The sequence below is a fragment of the Rhinoderma darwinii genome, chromosome 5, assembly GCF_050947455.1.
Source record: "Rhinoderma darwinii isolate aRhiDar2 chromosome 5, aRhiDar2.hap1, whole genome shotgun sequence".
Taxonomy (NCBI): Eukaryota; Metazoa; Chordata; class Amphibia; order Anura; family Rhinodermatidae; genus Rhinoderma; species Rhinoderma darwinii.
Genome location: NC_134691.1, coordinates 201442177 through 201458539, shown reverse-complemented (window position 1 = coordinate 201458539; position 16363 = coordinate 201442177). Strand labels below are relative to the sequence as shown.

Below are 16363 nucleotides of genomic sequence, written 5' to 3'. Positions count from 1 at the left end.
CAACATCCGACAAATCAGATGAATTCCTTTTTCACTCTACAAACGCTAAAGCAGAAAATATTGTCCTTTATACGGAGTTGTGTTTATGGTTTCTTTTTTAACTTTATGTTTTATCAATATATTTCCCTTTTTAATTAAGAAATAACATTTAGATGCAATATCTCTTAAGAATTGAAACGCATATTGTTGGTGTAAATCACATGAATATGGTTATTAAAGTTTTACAGATTATTATTGAAATAAGTTTATGGTGTACTTACTATGGAAAAAAGGAAAAATACTGCATTCTAGGTTAGTTCAATGGTGATCAGAAAATTCAGAGTTAGGGTAGACAGGACAGAACAGAGAATAATGGAAGTCCCTTACCATGCAAACACAGACCATGTGCTCTGCCAGTGCTTTAAAAGCATCTGATAGTCAGTTTGCTCCTGTGATGACAGCTGCTTGCTTGGTGCTGTGTATTGTTTGTTTATGGGGGGTGGAGGACTAGGAGTGGTTTCATTTCAAATGCAATCTGCAGTGTGGAGAGGCCATGTTTATAGACAATGCATGCATGTTGCTGGGGGGGATGTCAACAGACAATAAATGAGTCAACAGAAGGGAAGGCAGCAGGTCCTTCCATCCTCTAAATACAATTACGCAGCTATTTGTAGATGCTGAATGCTATGTGGAATAAAGGTGGGGATGCCCAAAGTTCGGATACTAAATAATAATGCATACATAGATGCCATCAATAGGAGTGAAGACCACTCAAGGTTGGATGGGTGACATATAAGGGCATCATGTGCCCTGGCATTGATCTAGTGTGACATAGCAGCAGTATAATGAAATATAACTACACTGCCGTAGAAAGAAGTATGGCTGCCCTACTTAAATGCATTACGTTACAAATATGTAATGCCTTTGCTCCTGCTCTTGAGTCTCATTTCTGGTTCTATTAATAAAATTATAGCATGAATCATTTATGGCCCAGCAGTGTATCTTGAAAATGTGTTCTTGTTTAGCTCCACTGTGTCTGCTTATCTCTCACATTTTATCTACAGTGAGATGATCTAATGCATATACTCTGCATCTACCTTGTAACCATATTACCATCTTTACATTCATGGTCATCATACAGTAGATAGACATCTTAATAAATATCTACCCATGTTTCCTGCAAGATCTCATAGAGAATGATGGTGGCACAATTCATTGTAAGACATAAATAACCGTGTGCAATAACAATAGTTTCTTATTTGACCCACACATGGTCCAGTCCCCACCAAGTCATCTGCTTCGGTCAAGGTATCAAGCCCTATATGGCCATTATAGCAGACTTTACTTTTCTTTACTAAGGTGTTGTAAAAAAATTAATAAAAAAAAATTAATAAACAAGAACAGATAGCCAATAAATAAAAAAATATATATAAAAAAAATATTAAAAAAAAAAAAAAAATATATATATATATATATATATATATATAAATATAATAGAGATTAAAGTGTCATGTTTGATTTTAGATCACTTCTTAATTTCTCCCATTGTAAATAATATAGGCTCTGCATATAGAACTCATTAAATAAAGGCTACATTTTAAGAATCTGTGGGTAGAGAGGGGGGTTTATACTTTTTTGGTCTATGGGAATACATTTTATATGCTCACCACGGTCACTTTCCCAAGCTGTTGTGACGAAATCAGAGAAGAAGAGCTGAGTTATGTCGGGGAAATTGTAATGTGAGTCACTGAAGCATAATTAACAGCTTCTGCAAACCGTAATTGAAACCCATAACTTACACTTACAATCTGCCCCCCTTCCTTTGTATATCATATAGAAAACTCCAATTTCGTTTCCATGACATCATTCATGATTATGGGATGTCATCTTTGATTTAATAACAATCCCAGGGATTAATGAAGGCTCTCTACTCTAAAGGTTAATATAAACAGGACTGCAGTGTTAATTCGGCAAAAAAAACAAACCATCCGCTATGATAATGCAAATGGGAAGTTACCCACTTGCCTCCTGCCGGTAGTAGAAGAATACCTGCTGGCAGAATTTCTCTAGATTGTGTATATGGAATAGGTATATAGCTGGTTAATAATAATAATAACACATATCATCACGTTAGAAGGAAAGTTGCTGTGTACAAAGTGTCTGCTTATATGGAAATTAGTATTTTCTCTGAAGAAAATAATAATGTTTGATGAGTAAACAGTCCTTTGCCTTAATTTAGGCTGTATATGTTGGCGCTCTGCATTTTATTTATTAGACAGTGAAGCATATTAATTATTAAAATTCAGTACTCTGCTCTTAAGATGATGACGTGTGAAAATGTACACAAAGGAATAAAGCTGTTTTTCATTGCAGTAACCAATCTGATTTAACCTAATATTTTTAGGACACTTTATAAAAGGTAAGGATATAGCTATTTACTAGGTAGACTATACCTTGAGGCTTTTCACACTAGCGTTAGTATACATTTACCCCTCTTCCGTCAGAGGAAGAGAGGATCGATACATTAAACGGAAAGCTACGGTTCCGTTAGAATTACCATTGATTTCAATGGTAATTCTTTTGTATCAGTTGCTTTCCGTTTGTCTCTGTTCGCTGGGTTTCCGTTTTTTTGAATGGTAACAAAAGTTCTGCAGACCTCACTTTTGTTTCCGTTCAAAAAAAACGGAAACCTAGCGAACGGAGACAAACACAAAGCAACTGATACAAAAGAATTACCATTGAAATCAATGGTAATTCTAACGGAACCGTTGCTTTCCGTTTAATGTATCGATCCTCTCTTCCTCTGATGGAAGAGAGGTAAAGGTATACTTACGGTAGTGTGAACTTAGCCTTACTTTGTATGCACTAGTGTGTATATGTATATTTCAATATTAGATTCAACACGCGCATACACACTGGTTCAGATCAAAAATAGAATTGTTGTCCACAGCAAGGACAAGGCAGATCACATATCACCTGATTTGGGGAAAATAATATCTGTTATCTGCTTGTTGCTATGATATACTGGCAAATGAGTTGGCAAAAATTGTGCAAATCGTGCCAAATGTATAAAAATTAAGCCTGTTGCATATTATATTTTGTGCCACTTGCTAAGAATGTTAGATAGATTTTTCTTCCTTATGTCACCTCATCGCTGTCACCGATATTGCAAACAAAAAATTAGCACGCATCTTTTCAAAACTATCGAAGGACACATAAAAAGTGTCCAAAACACGGTTTTTGGGCATATTTTGCTTAGTTAATCTCCCCCCAAGTCTTCATCATTGGGCAGTATACTAATTTATAATAATAATAATAATATTTCTTTAAAGTGATGATACTGATAATAATAAAAGAAATAATGATAAGAGAAAAAACTGTATCTTCCTCTGTTGTACAACAGAGGTGCAGGAAGGGAATGGAAACCGGAACTGCAGACAGGAACTGGTATTATGAAGAGTATATGTACCTTATACACACGGTGGCATATTTATAAAGACTTTCACATACAGAGCAGAAAAGTGTGCAGCCACGTGTGCCATATTTATAAAGTGTAAAGCTGCCAGAATATGTTTTTTCTCTTGGCTGATAATACAGTGTCAATTTACATAACACTTAGGCCCACATGTACTAAGAATGTGGTTTCATATGCCAGTCTTAGTCAGTCACCAATAACATTAAACTGGTTGTCCTCTACTGAACAACTGATGACCTATCCACCAGATAGGTCATCAGTATATCATCGGTGCGTGTCCGACACCCGGACCTCGCACCGTTAAGCCGCTCCGGCTGCCTGCAGGCACCGGATGTTATGGTCCATTATGCGATGTACGGTGCCGGAAGCAGTTGGCTCTGTACATAGCATAGAGGCTGTGCTGCCGAACTGCAGCTCTGCTCCTATTACTTTGAATAGGAGCAGAGCTGCAGTACTGCAGCTCGGCCGCTATTCAGTGGCCGTAGCCAACTGCTTCCGGCATGTACGTTCGGTGCTCGGAGGCAGCCAAAGCGGCTTAACGGTGCGGTATCCGGGTGTTGGACCCTCACAGATCACGTACTGATGACCTATCCGGTGGATAGGTCTTGAGTTGTCCAGTAGTGGACAACCCCTTTGAGATTCATTAAATTTTTTAAAGGGGGCTAGCAAAATCTCTTACAGGGCCTTCCACTTACCATGTGCCAATTATAATATTGGCATCTTCTTATGTAGCTTTGGGACCTCCGAAGGCACCAGGGCCCGGGTGCAACTGGTCCCTCTGCAACCTTATATATATATGGCATTTAAAAATGCTTGGTGTTAAAGGATATGTAAACCTTTGAAAGGCACATTTTTTTTTATATAAAAAGGGGTATCAGTGTGTTTTGTGTAACTTTGCAAATACTTTTTATTTAAAACTATTTTTACTTTTTTAGATACAGCTGCTCTGTATTCTCGATACAGAGCAGCTGTATCTTGAGCTATTCACTAAATCCGTCAGTCCCGCGGACCTGATGGGTTCAGTATCGCAGGTCATGCGTGTCTCTGACATGCAGGATTCACCTGTTATCTATCACATCTAAGTTCATAACTAAGTCACACAAAACAGACTGATACACCTTTTTATGAAAAAATTTTTTGGTCCTTTGAAAGGTTTACATAGCATTTAAGGTAGCAGGCCTAGGACATCATAGCTACTACACTGCTTCATTTATAAAAAAAAAAAATGAATGTAGGGTATCAATGCTGCCCATTTTAACCAACCAGATTACAGCTTTCATACCCTGATCTGCACTGGAAAGATGAAAACTGGAATTTGACTGGATGTTCGTTCTAATTAGCCCTAAAGGTCTCATTTGATTATATAACATATGTTTCGCCTGCAGCTATTGTTTAATACATACTCACCGTAAGGCTGGAGCTAGATGCCTTCTTCAGTCGTGTGACAGAAAATCATATTTCATAGGAATTCATTTTGTTAAATAGCAGCAGCAACTCAAGAGTCCATTCAAAATGTTTGTATGTAATGTGACTGTTGCTTTTGTAAAGTAGATTTAATAAAGTCGCACAATTCTGATTAAAAATCACATTGACATTAAGACTTCAGATGTCTTAAATTTAGCGTCAGACTGGGGTAAATTGGGCCTACCGGATAAATTGATTTTGATGGCCAACCCTCCTTCAATACAAAAATATACACTTCCATCATATCCTGTACATATAATGTCCCCCATGTACTGCACACACAGATAATGCCATCATATACTATATACACATATACCACCATAATGTACACATAAATAATGCCGCCATATACTGTACACATAATGCTGTCATATACTGTATACATAAATACAAGCATTTACTGTACACACAAATAATGCCACTCTATACTGTAGACATAATTCCACCATATATTGTATATTCAAATAATACCATATACTACTACTACTAGTAATAATAATAATGGTACATGTATATAACTAATAATGATACATATACTGTGCACATAAATAATGGTATCATATACTGTACACATAACTAAAGCCACCATATACTGTATACATAAATATACGTCTATACTGTACACATGAGTAATACTGCAATATATTGTATATACAAATACCACCTCCTGTACACATGAATAATGCCTCCATATGCTATATACACAAATAGTAACCTTCATATACTGTATACATAATAATACCTCCATATACTGTGCACATAAATAATGTCACCATAAACTGTACACTCAAATAATTCCGCCGTATACTGTACACGCAAATAATGGCACTATACAGTAAATAAATAATATGGACATATAAATCTCAAATAATAGCATAACACAGTGTTTAAATATCGCCATACTGTGAACAAAATATAGTATGATGGCGAAATAATATGCAACCATATACACATACATATTAACACACATATGTAATCCACATACAAACACGTACAGTACTTACATAATATGCATACAAATATTCACACACACACACACACACACACACACACACACACACACACACACACACACACACACACACATCCATACACATAGCCCTTCTGTATAAATATTTCTAAAAACAAAGGTAAAACACTTACACACTTGTATAAATAAATGTATACTTAATAGATTAGATCTTGGGGCAGGCAAGGCCAAACTAGATGGAGTAGGGAGTTTGTAAAGTAGTGGAGGGAGCAGGAAAGTGCCGCCATGTGCACCAGCAAGAGAGGTACACAGGGCTAGGGGGATGCAGTTTAATACACAAAACTGTCAGCTTTGTTATAAATCAGCTGGCTCTTCATCAGACCAGAGCTGCAGCTCTGAAGGATGTAAACTGCACGGTTCAGGTTGTGGTTGTGCAACGGGAAAGGTGCAGCCTATCAGCATAAACTTATTTTCCGCATTGTTCATAAAGTATGCCTAGTGCTGATAGGCTAAGCTCAGGAAAACATCGGTGAGCAAAATAAGCGCTCCAGTGCACAACACTGAAGAGTTCAACAGTGCAATTATAGTGTCGGGGCCTAGGCCCACTGGAGGATCCCCCGGTCATCTTGTGGCCCAGTCTGACGCTGCTTGAAATGTACCTATTTTTAACTGTAGCAAGTCATCCTGGTTTTTAACCAAATAGTATTAAGTTTTATCCAAATAGTTAACTAGCAATCGCTTCCCCGTAAATCAGAATAAACATACACACTAATAGAAATATACTATGGCTTAATAAACTACTATAAGGCGGGATTCACACGACCGGGTCCCGCCCGAGCCCGAGTGTCGGCCGGTAAAATCGGCCATTTTGCCCGGCCGGTTTGCTTAAAGTTTTGCATCCGTTCCGGGCCGGGCAGATCTGGACAGTGACATCAGCGGCAACTCCTGAAGGGGAATCCCCATGTGTTCAGATATGGACAGAGACATCAAGCGCTCTGTCCAGGAGCGGAATCCCCGAAAACACGGGGATTCCGCTCCTTCAAGGAGCTAAAGTGGGGCTAGCACATAGCAGAGCAGTGAGATACCTCCCTGCTCTGCTATAGTGGCGTCGCTACAGTAGTAGCAGCCGCAGCAGCAGCTGCTAGCGGCGCCATGGAAGGTGTCGCTGGGCCAGGGCGCTTTTAAAACAAGCAGGGGAAGGGAGACAGCGCAGCGCTCCCTTCCACCTGCTGTACACCCCGGCCCTGCCACACAGTATCTCCAGCGTAGCCATTCGTCCGAATGGCATCAACTCCTCCTCCTCACATGCCCTCTGCGCTGTGAGGAGGAGATAGAGCGCAAGCGATGGAAAACCCGGCCATCACTCGGGACACATTCCGGTGATGGCCGTGTATTACCCGGCCCCATAGACTTCTATGGGAGCCGGGCGGCCGGGTACCCGGGCGAAAATAGAGCATGTCCTATTTTTTTCCTGGCCGTCAAAAAATCGGTCGTGTGAATAGCCCCATTAGGGGTCTATTATTCCTAATGCAGCCGGGTGCCGGCCGATTTATGAACGGCCGGCACCCGGCCGGGAAACCCTGTCGTGTGAATGAGGCCTAAGAACAAAGGACTCACAATATATTTATTTATAATACACCGTGAGATCATTTGGTGCTTAGAAATCATTGTATGTATTATTCGTTCTATCCACAACATAGATATACTTTATGTAAAAGAGGTTGAAGTTTTTCCTTTCAGGACGCATTCATTGATTTTCTAAATGCACTGTCAGAATATAGAAACAAAGTATCCTGTCACTAGTTATCTAATTGAGCAGTAACTTCTTACAGGAACTAATGGCTGAGTGCTAAGTGTTTGTAATGCGATTCCTCATAAATGGAAGCGGATCATTATTTATTTATGTTAACAGTGGCTTACACACAAAAAAAAATGGCTAACAGCTTGCTTTGCCCTGAGGTCAGGGCTCATAAGTCATATGACCATGGATTCAAATTGTCGAAAATGGAGATCATCATGGCAAACGTACTTTTATTACACACATGACTGTGAGAAAGAAAAAGAAAGCCTACAAAAGCAGCATATCATGTCCACTCTCTCAACTTTAAAATAAAGACACATTTAATAAATTATATATTTTCTTTCCTATATGATCATTAACCCGGTAAAATCAATAACATCATAGTTTGTCATTAAAGCAGATTTGGTCTGTTAAAACTTGACTGTAGAGTAAGCAGCATACTTACTGTACAAGGACTTTACAATCTGGGTGGATCGTCATGCTGCAAGCAGTGTAAATGCTAGGCCTCCGTCACATTACATCAGATATGCAAAGAATTTACAGACAGGCTTAGCATATATGTGGCAGTTCCCTGCGCACAGGGTTGCCAACCTCCACTTCAGTCATTTCTGGCCAACTGAGCTAAAAATCACGAACACACCAAAATTTTTACAGACACATTAAAAAATCATTGCCTGTGCACTGTGCAGTGTGCTAGGAGTGACTCACCAATCACAGCCCCGCTTGTAGCTAAGTTCGTGTGGGAAAGCTGCAAGCGGGGCTTTGATTGGCGAGTCCAACTCACTCACCATTCACACCACCGCCACTCTACATCCCCATGTAGATAGAGCCACACGCCCCCCCCGGTAGATAGTGCCACACAGCCTCCTGTAGATAGTGCCATACAGTCCCCCTGTAGTAAATGCCACAGTGCCCTCTGTAGATAATACCACAGTGCCCTCTGTAGATAGTGCAACACCCCCCTGTAGATAGTGCCACACAGACCCCCTGTAGGTAGCGCCACACAGCCCCCCTGTAGATAGTGCCACACAGCCCCTGTAGATAATGCCACACCCCCTGCAGATAATGCCACAGCGCCCTCTGTAGATAGTGCCACACCCCCCTGTAGATAATGCCACAGTGCCCTCTATAGATAATGCCACAGTACCCTCTGTGGATAGTGCCACAGTGCCCTCTGTAGATAGTTCCACACACCACCCTGTAGATAATGCCACAGTGTTCTCTGTAGATGCCAAGCAGTCCAGTCCAGTCTCACTCACCATTCACACCACCGCCACTCTACATCCCCATGTAGATAGAGCCACACCCCCCCCCCGGTAGATAGTGCCACACAGCCTCCTGTAGATAGTGCCACACAGCCCCCCTGTAGTAAATGCCACAGTGCCCTCTGTAGATAATACCACAGTGCCCTCTGTAGATAGTGCCACACACCACCCTGTAGATAATGCCACAGTGCCCTCTATAGATAATGCCACAGTACCCTCTGTGGATAGTGCCACAGTGCCCTCTGTAGATAGTGCCACACCCCCCTGTAGATAATGCCACAGTGCCCTCTATAGATAATGCCACAGTACCCTCTGTGGATAGTGCCACAGTACCCTCTGTGGATAGTGCCACAGTGCCCTCTGTAGATAGTGCCATACAGCCCCCTGTAGATAATGCCATACAGCCCCATGTAGATAGCACCAAACCCACCCCCGTAGATATCGCTACACCCCCCCTGTAGATAGCACCATTGGGGCTCCACCTAGGAGCAGAATCCCCAACCAGAGAGTTGCCAACACATATATGGATAGTGATGCCAGGGGCTATTACTGGAGGGGAGTCGGCGACCAGAGCATCGCCAACGCTCTGTCCGAGGATTTCGCTCATACAGGAGTCCCTGACGTCACTGTTCATATATGGATAGTGACGGCAGGGGCTCCTCTAGGACACTACTGGACACAACGGAGGGCAGAAAAAAACACCAGTTTTTGCGGACTGTCGGTAAATTTACAGACGGTTGGCAACCCTGCCTGCACAGTAACTAAACCTTGTAGTTACAGCATTAATATATATCACTACTTTAGAAAATCTCTAAATTCTACACCAGGGTTTGCCAACCATCCATAAATTCACTTACAGTCTGCAAAAATGCCGTCCGTAGTGTCCGACAGAAAAAAACACTGTCCGTGAATAATTTTTTTCCCTGAAAGTTTACGCTGCGGATGCACCAAATTGATATGCGCGGTGCAAACAAGAAAGGCAAACAAGAAAGAGCGGGGTGGTGGGGAGTCCGGCACCCTTCTGCATATTTTCAGATACTGATGTCAGGCATCCTATTGGTACACCACCCCATTTACTCTTTATTTCCGTCTCAATGCCCGCCCCATTTACCCCTTGTTTGTACTCAATGCCTGCGCGCCACGATGCTCACGGATGATGGGGGTAAAATACAGAGATATTCGGGGTTAAATACACTGATTGTGGGGGTTATATACAGGGTTCAGGGGGTAATATACAGTGATGTTGTTGGTTATATACGGGGATGATTGGGGTCCCTGTATATAACCGCAATCCTCCCTGTATATATGTCCCATCATCCTTGTATATAACACCTGTCATTCCTGTATATACCAACCAGCCATCATCCCTGCATATAATCCCCATCATTCCAGTATATAACCCCCATCATCCCTCCATATAACTCCCATCATCCCTGTATACAGGGTTGATGGGAGTAATATACAGGTATGATGAGGTTATGTGCAGGTATGATGGCTGGTATATACAGGGATGATGGTGGGTTATGTACAGGGATGATGGTGGGTATATACAGGGATGATGGGGGTTATAAACAGGCATGACGGGGGTTATATACAGGGATGATGGCGGTTATATACAGGGATGATGGGGTTATATACAGGGATGATGGTGGTTATATACAGGGATGGTCGGAGTTATATACAGGGATGATGGTGGTTATATACAGGAATGATGGGGCTATATACAGGGATGATGGCTGGTTTATACAGGGATGATGGGGGTTATATACAGGGATGATTACAGTTATATACAGGGATGATGGAGATTATATACAGGGATGATGGCAGTTATATAGAGGGATGATGGGGTGATATAGAGGGATGATCGGGTTATATACAGGGATGATGGTGGTTATATACAGGGATGATGGGGGTACCTCAGGTTTATCACCAACTATTGATTTTGTAATATGTTTGTAAAGATTTTGGTCTGTCCATGATTTTTAGCTCAGTTGTCCAAAAGTGGAGGTTGGCAAACCTGTTGAACACCCAATTCACAGTGATTCTGAACTAGGTCAACGGGCAGGATTAGTTTGTATTTACAGTGTTTTAGGATTGGTGACTAACCATTCCCCCACAAATGTATATTTATTTATCAAACTGGAAATACAGTAAGTATAAAAGATTCAGATCATTGTAGCTTTATGGGTAGGCGCAGCTAAACCAAGTGTGCCCAGCAGCAAGCCAAAAGGTGTCGAGAGGCAAGTGTGCCTCCAGCTAAAATTGAAGTGTGCCAATCGTCAAGGCCCCAACAGTTGTATGGTCTGGTTTTATGTCAGTAAAGATGGCCAGCACCACAGATCACCAAACAAGATGTCTGTGTGTTTATTGATTCGGTTTTAGTGGCTGTGTTGCTGGAAAGGCAACAATGTGCATGCCTTAACCCGTTAATGACCAGCCTATTTTAAACCTTAATGACCAAGCTATTTTTACGTTTTTCTATCGTCCCATTCCAAGAGCTATAACTTTTTTATTTTTGTGTCGACATAGCCATATAAGGTCTTGTTTTTTGCGGGACAAGTTGTATTTTTTAATAGCACCATTCTGGGGTACATGTAATTTATTGATTAACTTTTTTGGGGGGAGTAATGGAAAAAAAACATACGTTTCGCCACTATTTTTTGCATCTTAGATTTACGCAGTTTAGTGTGTGGTATAAATAACATAATAACTTTATTCAGTGGGTCATTACAATTGTGGCAATACCAAATTTCGATAGATTTTGTATGTTTTACTAGGTTTACACAGTAAAAACAAACCATTTTTTTTTCAAAATTATTTGTTTTTGTGTTGCCATGTTTTAGGAGCCATAATTTTTTTATTTTCACACCGATGCAGCTGTATGAGGGCTTGTTTTTTGCGGGACGACTTCTAGTTTTTATTGGTACAATTTTGGAGTACATTAGACTTTTTAATCACTTTTTATCAAATGTTTCTGAAGGCAGGATGAAGAAAAAACAGCAATTATGGCATTGTATTTTATTTTATTTGTTACAGCGTTCACCGTGCGGGTTAAATAACATAATCGCTTTATAGGTGGGGTTGTTACGGACGCAACGATACCAAATATGTGTAATGTTTTAATTTTGTTTTTGTTTTTTCATATTGAAGTATTTTATATGGGAAAAAGTGGGTTTTTCATTTTTTTTATTTGGGATTTTTATTTATTTATTATTAATTTTATTAAACTTTTTGATAACTTCACTATGCGATCTTTTGATCACTTTTATAAGTGTTTTATTGCCTGTCAGTGTAAAATTGACAGACGCCTGGTAGGTCATGCCGCAGGCATGGCCTAGCAGGCATACACTACAGGCAGACCTGGAGAGCCTTTGTTTTAGGCCCCGAGCTGCCATAGAAGCCATCGGCACCCTGTGATTGAAATTTCAGGGTGCCAGTGGGGTGAGAGAGGGAGCCCCCTCCCTCCAAAACCACTTGGATGTGGCGCTCGCTATTGAGCACGGCATCTAAGGGGTTAAACGGGTGAGTTCGATGTTGATATTGATCCTGCCCGTTAGAGCAGGCGCCCGACACCCACTTTTTTTGTAAGCCAGAACCATGAGGGGAACATAAACACAAAAAGTATATTGGAAAGTGTTGTACCTCTTCCGTATTTTGGACCTATTCCTGGTTTTGGCTTATAATTACGGATGCAAAATACTGAGCAAAATACTGCTGTGTGAAAGTGGCCTTAAAGACTAAGGAAACCTTTGATGCCATTTTTATTAGTTAATGTATGTTTTTTAAATATGCTAAGCACTTTTCTTATTTACTTTTATTAAAAATGTTGCTTTGTAGCTGCAGAACGGAGTTGTCAGATGAATCTATCAGTGAGCTGGACTGACGGCTTGACTGCCTATGTGCCTCTGAAACCTCATCTAACCCTATGGCTCCCTTGCACATTCAGTAGATTTTGTCGCAGATTTTGTGCTTCCTGCAGATACAACCCTTTTCAGATGAATGGAACTGATCTTCAGTCGTGGAAATTTCTGCAATAAAACCTGCAGTGTGTGCAGGGAGCCAAATGCTGATCAAATCTAAGTTGACCTCAAGTGAGAGCGCGACCATTTGAGTTACTCAAATCACTATTTACAAATTACAATTAAAGTTATAATGGTGGAGACAAATGTTCTTAGGTATATCAAATGCAGATTTTGCATAAATTTTTTAATCCAAAATCAAAATTGGATCCAAAATAGGAGACACACTGTGGCACTATATATAAGGGGATGGACTGTGTGGCACTATATACAAGGGGGGCTGTATAGCACTATTTACCAGAGGGGGAGGGATCTGTAGCGTTACCTACAGGGGTCTGTGTGTGACGCTATCTACAGGGGTCTGTGCATGACGCTATCTACAGGGGTCTCTGTGGCGCTTTCTACAGGGGGTCTGTGTGGCGCTATCTACAGGGGGTCTGTGTGACGCTATATAAAGTGGGGACTGTGTGTGATTCTATCGACAGGACGGCTGTGTGTGGTGCTATCTACAGGGGTTGTGTGTGGTGCTATCAACAGGGGTATGTGTGTGGCACCATCTATAGGGTGTGTGTGATGCTATCTACAGGGGCTGTCTGTGGTGCTATCTACTGGGACTGTGTGTGACGCTATCTACAGGGGCTGTATGTGGCGCTATCTACAGGGGGGTGTGTGATGCTATCTACAGTGGCTGTGTGTGGCAATATGTACATGGGGCACTGTGTATGTGATGCTTTACAGTGTTAGACACAATTATATTCAGGGGCACAGTGCTTGGTAGTATTTTATTCAGGGGCGCAGTATTTGGTGCTATAATATTTAGGGGCACAGTGTGTGATAATTTTATCTTCGTATATAGGTGTGAAAATGTCGGAAAAGTGAGGAGCCGAAGACATCTTAGTTGTAAATTCTGCAAAAATGGGTAATGGCCCGGGAGAATTCGTCATGAAGTCTGGACTGGATGGAGAAGAGAAGAGGGAAAAAACTACTAGAATCTGAGAAGTTGTCACCTGTGAGTCACTAGATTTATAGAGAATCTGTCACCTATCCTGACATGTTTCTTATAGGAAATCCTTGTATTTCAAAAAAAGTCTTTGTGCAGTCCAGGACTGATAGACAAATGGGTGTTACCATTCCCCTTGTCAGAAGGATGCGTCCCTGCACAGTGTGAAACTGTCAGTATGTAGGGACACAGCTCTTTGACAAGGGAATCGTAACACCCATCTGTTAATGTTTGCACAAAAAGACAGTGTTAACAATAGTTATGGTGCGGCAGGGTGGCGGTGGAGAAGTGGGGCACAAGTTTGGGTAACAGCCTATCGTCTACTTAATCCGCCACTGCCTACGAAAGTACATTATGGCCCACACACTTCGTCTTATATCACTGCTTTGTACAACTTGGAGGTTTGTACAGAGCCGTAATATGGTCGTCTTTGTGAGTCCTAATTAAGTCTTATAAAGTTTTGCAGTAGAATAGGATGATTTTCTGCAGTATGTGAATCCCTTATGAGTGGTTACTACTTCTTACATGAAATATGCTATTTATGTTACTTTTTTTAGTATAGGGGTTGTCCCATAGAGGCTCACAATCTAAACTCTATAGGTATTTGGGAGTACTTGGAGGAAACCCATGCAAACACGTACAATGCAATAATGCTAACCACTGAGCCACCATGCTGTCCCATTGCTAGGCTGAAATGTTTACCAATTTTTCTGTCATTTTCAATGGTGTTTTTCACTGTGTTTTTTTAGATCAATGTTTCTGTTTCAACTAATTACTGAAGATTTCTTCATATCATCTGCAGAATGTAACCTTTGACATTCATTTTCCATCTCTATTACCAGATAGTGGATAGTTGACATGCACAGTGATATACAGTAATTCTGGTAAAAGCTTAGTGATATAAATCATTACATTGATCATCCACTCTTAAAAACCTTGTCAATGTACTGTATAACGGACTCATCTTACCAAGCTACAGAATAAATAGTACGCCTAATGTAAACACACATACAAGAAAACGTCATTAACTAAAGCAATGAAAATAAATCCAGATATTTCTCTTTCATATATAACTACTCTCAAAATATAGTTTGCGCTCCGGCTTTGTCTGGATAAAGTGCTGCCGTTCCCAAGATAAAGACACTTTAAGTCAAGCAATTAAATAGCTAAATAAATGAATCAGCAGAGCAGAAGTGGCAAATTTAATTACTGCTTAGCACTAGGAAGGGGAACTAATTATGGGGTTCATGAACCACATGTCACTTGTCTCCCAAACCATGTGTTTTGATTATTCTAGATCAGGCTCTATAATATAGCAACAACCAGCAGCAGATATTAAGAACTATTCTGGCAAGGGGAGAACCAAAGTGGGACAAAGTATGGTTTTCTGTGCAAACACTCACTATATATGACAAAATACGCAAAAAAATAATAAAATTGACTTGGTTGGTTTCTTGTTAAACTAAAACTACATCTGTATTTTTGTGTTAAGCCAGTCATAGCACTAAAATACAGATTTATTTTTGTTGTATCATAGAAAAGCTGAATGATTGTCATAGTATAAAGATATAATAGTCTCTTTGACACCACTGATACAGTATCATGAATATTTTGCCTTGGTTACTTTTTCAACATACACATAATAGTGTATGTCAGGACCTTACAAAGGATACTGTTACTATTCATTGGTGCTAATTATAAGAGCCGGGCTGTGACAACTCCCCATTCATTTTCATATGAAAGAGAGCAGATGTCACCTTTATTACATGAGGTACAGTAGTATAATCAGAATGTAAGCATGGTGGATCTCATAAACATAGGGTTAAATTTACACAAATATTAAATACAAACTGGCAAAGTCATATGTGATTTCTAGATTTGTTATGGAGTTAAGTTTGATGTCTGTTATACTTTAAGTAATGAGATGAAGCAGAAAAACACGGCGCCACATAGTGCAGGTTAACCAGGTAAAAAGTAGTAGATGAGAAGAGTAATACTAACCTGGTCACGATGATAAAAAAGCAATGGAGAGATAAAGATGCTGCTGCTGCCAGGACTCGAGACCGGTAATTCAAATGAAAAGACCGCTGAGGATGTGCTAGGTGAGCTGAAAAGGAGTCTCCGCGGGCGCTGCTGCACTTCAATAGGACCGAAAGGGCACAAAGTTCGGAAGAGTAATAGATGATGTACGGGAGAGTGGATAATAAATGAAATTTATTGGTGATATGACTACGCGTTTCAATGCCGCACCGGCATCTTCATCAGGTCATGAAGGAACACACACAAGTACCTTGTTTACATAGCTATTTAAACAAGGTACTTGTGTGTGTTCCTTCATGACCTGATGAAGATGCCGGTGCGGCATTGAAACGCGTAGTCATATCACCAAT

At 40.6% G+C, this 16363-nt stretch overlaps 1 protein-coding gene across 8 annotated transcripts in view; it reads right to left on the bottom strand.

Annotated features, from left to right (window-relative positions):
* LOC142651776 (poly(rC)-binding protein 3-like) overlaps positions 1–16363 on the bottom strand; it is a 709653-nt gene that overhangs the window by 179436 nt on the left and 513854 nt on the right. The gene's annotated exons all lie outside the window — the stretch shown is intronic.